This window comes from Protobothrops mucrosquamatus, unplaced genomic scaffold (assembly GCF_001527695.2).
Source record: "Protobothrops mucrosquamatus isolate PMUCROS unplaced genomic scaffold, P.Mucros_1.0 scaffold2997, whole genome shotgun sequence".
Taxonomy (NCBI): domain Eukaryota; kingdom Metazoa; phylum Chordata; class Lepidosauria; order Squamata; family Viperidae; genus Protobothrops; species Protobothrops mucrosquamatus.
In genome coordinates this window covers 16,762-24,877 of record NW_015389017.1, presented here as the reverse complement: position 1 = coordinate 24,877, position 8,116 = coordinate 16,762, and positions in this window count along the sequence as shown.

The window sequence follows — 8,116 nt, the reverse complement described above, 5'->3', positions numbered from 1 at the left end:
TGTGCAGATATTTTCTTCTGGGTTATCTATATTTTTTTCCCACTTTACTGCATCTCAGATGTTATGTACTGTATTCTGCAGCTTTGATACAAATAAGGTAAGATAAAGTCTCCTTTTAATTGAGCTTGATTATGGTAATTTCACGAACATGTCCATCAGCTTTCAACAATATCACAGTGGTTGAATTACCTTCTTCCAGCATGCTTTTTCCCTTTCCTAGTAACCTATGGCACTGGTATTTCCTGCCACTTTTTCATCCAAATACTTTTATAGGCTTTTTAATCTTTTAAATTAAGAAAAGCCCTCACTGCTAATTCCATCCAGGGCACGCATCCAACTTCTTTTGGTTGAAGTCCCTATTTTTGTTGACATCTAGTGTAAACATGTACCATTAGAAATATTTGTACCAGTAGCATAATCAAATGCTGGGATACATTTTTGAGTGTTGGCATGACAGATGTGAAGAATAGGGCATTGGATTTTCAAGTCCATCATCTGAAGTATTAAATAAATTGATTATAATTAGTGCGAGATAACAATGGAGCATTTGCTTTAAAATATACAATGTTGTCTTTTCCAGTTCTATTATTTGTAAAAGGTTATATTTTCAGCAGGGGCATGAATATTTGATAGTTTTCGAAATCTAAATTTGAAAATTTGGTTTTTCTTTTAATGATATATTGGAAATGGGCTAGAGAATGATTCATCAATATTTTTACATGAAATCTCTGAATTCTAAACACCTATGTTCTCTACCTTGTGTTTAAAAGCAAACTATCAAATTACCTTGATAAACATTCATTGTTTTGATCATATTTATTTTTTCTCTATTGTGGGTTCTGTATAATGCAACTATCAATATTGTTTTAGTTTTCAAAATTAATTGCAGTGAAACAAGAGATATTTTTAAACTATGGAGAATTTTTCAAATTGCAACTGTTCTGATTATTGACAATATTCAAGGCCAAAAAAATAAATTTTATTAATTTTTTTATTGGCTAAGGAAAGAAAACTACACAATAATTGAACACAAGTAGGTTGAAAGACAATTTTCAAAGTATTTTCTTAAATAAAAAAGACCATTAGAAGCATTTCACTATTCTGCACTTTTAGTTTCTATTTTAAACAACACTTATGATTTATAGGTTCCTTCCACAATTCCCATAAATTAATGGAAGCAATAGACCATCAGCCCCTCAGTTTTTATTAATGGAAACCAAGTTGCTGTTTTAGGCACCAGATACACAAAACTTTCTGAAAGTCTTGTCAGTTTCAAAAGAAGTTTTCTATGAAACATGAGAAGCTAGTATTCTGAGTTTTGTAGAAGAACTGCATAGTTGTTTCTGAAAGGCACAGATTTACTTCCTGGAATCCAGCATTAAAGTAACTGGCCAAGAAAACTGCTCAGGAAACTTATAATTAAAAGCTTTATAAGAGTCACTTCAGTAAGTGACTAAAAATAAGGTGACCAACTTTTTTACAATGAGAAGGAGGACACAAATAAATTGAAGAAAAAAAATATCGTAAATAAAAGAAACATTCATTGCAACAATCATACAGAATACACTATAATATGATTAAATAGATAATGAATTAATAAAAAGTGAATTATTGTGCTCACCTGTGTATGATTGAATATTCACTGAGAAAGAAGTGAGTCTAATGCGTGGGTGTGTGCCGTGTCGTGTTTTGGTAAGAAGTAAACAAAGCCACTTGCGCGTGGCGCACTCTTGCACCCGGCGCACTCTCTCAAAACAATTCTGTGCGGAGTGCATGCGTCTCATAATCGCATCTCGCCGCACTGTACCGAGCCTTGACGAATCGTCATGTCAAATACAAATACGTCACATCACACGCAGCGGATCGGATCGGCATCGATCGAATACGGAGATTTACAGATTAGTCTTCAAATATCGAAAAGGAGGATATGTAGGAAGACACTTTTCGAGAGAGGACAGAACTTACAAAAGGACTGTCCTCCCTAAAAGAGGATGATTGGTCACCTTACTAAAAATGCATCTGAATTTTGATCATGTGATCATAGGAATGCTGCAACGGTTGTAAGTGTAAAAACGATTATAAGTCACTTTTTTTAGTGCCGTTGTAATTTTGAACGGTTAGTAAATTAATTGTATTACCTGTATTCTATCCCTCTCTTGAACCTGAAGACATCTAGTAGCTGTTAATAGTAATAGACAACAGTTAGGACTATTTTTCAGAAAGTGGGGGCCTTGATCATAAGAGATGATGCCTTGGAAATTCAAAAAGTCTCATCCTTTTTGTTGAATATTAACAGTTATCTTCTAAATCATTTTATATTAATATAGAAAAGGGGTAAGATGATGTCGTTTATTACAGAGATAATTTTTATGCAGAAAACATGTTCAAATTGTAGTTAGGTTTTCAGGCTATCCTGACAGGAAATGTTTATTCAGGAAATTATTATTATTCAGGAAATAAAAACAGGGTTGTTCATCTTTATTTCAAAACCTTTTCCTTGTATTTAATAAGCACCATATGCCACCTCTCTCAAAGAAAAAAAAATACATGCAAAATAGCTACCCTATATGTATGTGTGAATGTATGCACACGCACATATTTTATAAACAAAAAATGCTATCAATTGGCTTTTTCAAAAGGATGAGAGAATTTGAGATCTCAAATCTCACTGGAATTTCAGTATTTTTTTCAATGCAGTCCTAAATACTAGAAATGTATACCTGGAATGCCTTTTTTTTTAGGTGAAGGTGCAGTTTCACTGGAACATACCCTTTAAACCCCAGTTTTATTATCTGTGACCATGATGAGTTATTTCATAACTGGACTGTTTTATGCAGACTTATGCTGCTTTCTGTACTGCAAACACCATCCGATAGCCATCTGGATAATGTCTGGATCATGCATCACTGTGCAAGCTGGTCTTTCTATTATCAGAGTTGGGTTCACTTAAGAATGCTAATAAAAAAAGGCCTTGTAGTTTCTCCTGCTATGTAGAAAAAATGCTGACTATAGTGAAGAGAAGTCTTTCTAGCATGTTACCCTCAAATACGTTACTCTGATTGTGGCATGGAAGGATTATGGCAGTTGAAATCCAATATATTTGAAGGGTAACAAAGAGAAGACTTACACAAAATACAGCAGTTTTCAAGAGATCAAGTTTATTAGTTCAACACATGAATCTCCACATGCCTAAATATTCTGAGCTTGTATTTATTATGCTCATATGTTTACCTAACATTTGAAAGTATACTGCAACTTTCCACCTTCTGGTGGACACTTACAAATCTTACATTTTTCTGTAATAGTATTATCAGCAAGTATCCCATAGCAATTTCCTGTGGTTCAAGCACAGAATGGACAACCATCCAAAGGTCTTTTTATATCCTTGCATTCTGGAGGGATTTTTGGGCAAATTGAATGGCATATGATGTTCTGGACTGATTTACAGGTACACACCCTGGTTCTAAAGTCAATATACACATATTGTTCCAAGAGAAGAATCTTATCTTTATAGCCTTGGCCAATGCACTCATCCACCAGAAAGGCAGGACACAAACACTGAGGGATGCAACGAGGACAGCATTCATGTTTGACAGTCACAGCTTTGTGATATTTAGGACAGGCTTGGCAGTTTACAGTAGAACAGTCTGGTTCTATATGCTTACAGTTGATGTTTTGGAAAAAGCAGCAGCCTACCAGAAGGCAAAAGGTGAATTCAAGATTCATCATTCTATATCAAAACAAAAAGATTCAGTAAGATTTTAATACATACAGTATATTATTGATGAATCTACACTGAAAGAATTTCATTACTTTATATAGCATTTTTTCTCACTGATTTCAAGATCTCTTACATAGCAAGTTGCATTTAAGTCTACTTAAATATATAATCTTATTTTACTCAGAAGTAAAACCAAATTACCTAAATGGGATACATTCCCAAGTAAATGTATACAGCCAAGATATATGGGGAGAGGGCTGGCAAGCACAAATGGAATGTTGAACACACCTCCCAAATAGGTTACTGATCGCAACATGCCCATTCAACTTGTACTTCCTGCACAAGTTCCTTCCATTTATTTGAAACAGCTTAACAGTTCTAATGTGATTTACAATGCTGCTATACTGCAGAGTAAGGGAAGGTGGAACCATCAACATAGTTCTTTGCTCAACTTTTTTCTAGCTTGTAAATAGAAAGAAAAGAAAAATTATTCATAATATTCATTGTTGGCATTTCCCATTTTTCGTTTAGAATGGTAATGGAAAGTTCATTCAGCCAAATCCTTAACTGTGCTATGAAAACTAACATTACCTTGGTAAGCTTCAGGTAATTTGTGCAGGCACGTTTGTTCCACAGCAATTAGTCTTCCTGAGTAGCTGTGCAAGTCCAGCTAGAAAGACCTCTATTTATATGGATGCCCAGAAAATGAAGCTTCTAAAAAGAGCTGCTAGGAGGAGCTAAAAAATCAGAATGAAGAAATTCATTTTGACTGTGCAGGTTGCCTGCAGTTGCATAATAAAAGTAGGTAGCAGTGGCTGACACAACAGTTTTGAAGTATCTAAAGCTGTTAAGATGCAGAAGTCCAGCCCTTAGATATGTCTGTTTTAAATACTAACAAATCTTAAACGATGGTTGGGGAAGGTGTGCAAGGAAAATGAACAGTGATATGCCCTGTCAGTCCCATTTAAATAATTAGTACCTTAAGACATCTTAGACTTGCAATCTAATCAGACTTGTTGCTTTGGTTGTTTGGGGGATGATAGTTATATGGGGAGCAATTAACTTGTTCTTAACAGTTTGTGAACCATGTTGAATTTTCACATCCATACAACACATTCATAACTGCAGCTTCTTCAATGAGATTCAAGTGCATACTGATCTACAAAAGTGATAGATATACTGTGGTTTATCAAATTGTGCAATTTCAGTCAATGGGGGCTTTTCCAATAAACCATGTTGTATATGCAGACACAGATACCGACACGATACATACCCCCATACCCGTACCCATATATATCCATACACTATTTCATATATTCATTGCATGCTGACTTTAGGCAGAAATGTTAGACCAACTGGACCCTCCTTTTCACTCTTTTTGATAAGGAAGTCCGTAGTTCTTCAGTCTTCTGGCTTATTGGCAATTCTCCAGGATTTCTCACAAGTAATATGCAAAGTGTTGACTTTTCCCTCTTTAAAGCTTTTCTGAATCCATATATTAGTCTTTAAACTCTCAAAGTGAATACATATGCAGTTTATTTTACCACATTCCTAACTGATTTCTGCTGTCATTTATACAGTTTGAGACTCTAAGACTGTATTACTCTCACAGCCTAATTTCAACCCTCTGCAAGAAATTCAGAACTCTGTGGCACTTCATCATGAAGGCTCTGCATCACCTCCAGACATGCCTGGTTTCCAAGTTGGTTGTGTTTGATAGCTGAGCCAATTTATTATGGTTCAGTGGTGTATTTGAGGTCACATCAAATGGACATTGTAATGCTGTAATTTTGCTCAGCCTGTGGACAAGATATTTATTCATTAGTAGATGTTCTTCCTTCAGTCACTTCCCAAGCACTATTTCATAAGAGCTTACTAATGTAGTAGAGAGGAATAGTGGCTTGGCAGTTCTGCAATTCCCATAGCAGTGTCTTGATGTTAATAGACATTCTGGTCACGTGTTGCTTTAAACTCTTTTTAAAAGACAAAGAGTAGAAAACAGTGATGATGTAGAATAGCCCATCTTTCTTGCTGCTTGAGAGAAATAAAAAGTATACCGGAAAAAGAAAGACATATGAGAAAGAAAAAGAATATATTGGGATGCTCACTAATTCATCATCCTTAAGGGAATATAGACCCCAAAGGAGAAAAAAATGTTGCCCATCCATAATCTAAAGTCCACTTTTTACAAAATACTACATTTGTATATACAGGTTTCTTACACCAGCTGCCAAGTAACGGAGATATGCAGCACTTTGGATTTGAAGGGAAAAATTGGTCCAGAGTTTGATGGACATATATATATAACATGCCTTGGGGACTCCTTAAGCCACATGTATCTTCTCCTAGGGCAAAAAAGATACAGGTGCACTAATTGCCAACAGAATTGCCAACAGTGAACACCCCTCTTAAATTCAAGGCACCCATAAATAATTATCATGCATTGTGACTTTAAATAAGCTCTGGAGCAATTCTGTAATAGTATAGTTTTTGGTTGTTCTGTCTTGTGACGACAACATGATACTAAGTGCCCATGCAAAATGGAGTCATAGCGCCTATATAAGAAATTGTAGCTATTTGTAGCTACACACGCATAGGAATAAAAGGCCTATGTGTCATTCCTGTGGCACAATTGCCATCTTTCCCAACTACTCTTTTAAAAAACAAGGATAAATTTTAATTGAACAAGAAAAGGTACACAGCAAACCTTTTGTCTGAGATAGATCTTAAGCAATCTTTAAAGCTAGATATCACACTGAGTGCACGCTGGATAAAAGAATCAGAATGCAAGAATCACGATGGTTTAACTCTTATTTCTTCATTTAAGGACAAAAGAACTATGATGGATTAGGACAAAAGCCAATTTACTCAAGTGTTCTGCTATAGAGATCAACCAGACATTTCTAGGAAGCTTACAAACAGAATATGATTGCAATAGCATCTTCTTACTTTCACTAATATAAAGAAGCCTTGATTTACAACCTGTCTTTCAGTGACCATTTGAAGTTACAACAGCTTCCCAAAAAGCTACTTATGACCTGGTATCAGAATTCTGATGGCTGCACACATCCCCATGGCCATATGGCTATATTTCGGGGCCTGATTGCAATGACATGACTGTGATTTTTGACATTTTTTATGGTTTCAAGCTGTTTTGGCTGGTTTCAGCAAAAAATGTCAACTATCTCTTACTCCGTTATATCTCAAGGCTGTGACCAAAATAAATGAACAGTGCCTCATACCTCACACTATGCCTGAAGTGACATTATCTGGGTGTTTTTCTTAGGGGGGGAAAAGCATTGATTCACTTAACAATCACAATATTAGGTTAATGATTGATGCAAAATGTCTTAAAATCAGGTCCAGTCATGTGGGTGCCTTGACTTACAACTGTTATGACTTTCAATGGAAATTCCAGGCTTCGTTACAGTTGTAAGTGGAGGATCACCTGCATTATAACTATTATCCACTCGTTTTGACACACATGGATTTGTTCTATTCCTTTTTTCAAGCTGTTCAACTTTACAATCACCATTACATCTTGCAGTAAGAAATTCCATTTGACTATGCATTCTCTGAATATTTTGCTATGCTCAACATTCTACCATTCAGCTTCACTGGATATAGTACTTTTTCTTCTGGGTTTTTTTTACAGATTAAGTTTAATCTAAATGTCTAAGAACAGCACATCCTTCTTCCCTACATTTTCACTTTTAACAGACTGTAATAATTCTCCAAACATGCTGAAATTACAACTCCCAGTTTCTGTCTTGCCTCTACTGGCTGGGAATGTTTTCCCACTCTTGTGACAAATGACTATGTGGAGCGAAAGGTGGCTTATACTGTCTGACTACGCAGTCTAGTTAGGTGCAACATTGTTCAAGTGCAACAATCTGACTTTGTTAATAAATGGTGGTTGAGACCTCTGATGAGACAAGAAGAATTAACACTTTTCCCACACAGCAGATTGTAGGAACATTATGGCCAAAAGGCAGCTGGATGTGAGATCCAGATTGCCAGAATTCTCTCAGAAAAAAAAAGAGAGATCTGAGATTACCCTTATGTACAGCTGATTTTTGTGAATAAACAAATTGACATTTTTGTAGCTGTTTGTGATCAGCTGGAAGTTGTGGTTTCCATCATGCTCTGAGCTATAAAGGCAAATTTTATGGACTCATGGTTCAACCAATCTCATCATTTTAGTCATTTTGGAGATTTACTTTTTAGTGTTTCTTTAAGACTGAAAAACTTTCAGAATCGCAAGTTTACAGTTGCTAGGTGAATATATCTTCTATCCATTTAAAAAGAAAGAAAATTTATGTCTTTAGTTTTTATTTATTTTATTTCATTTATCACATTTTAAATATACTTTGAAAATTATGTATTTCCAGCCTT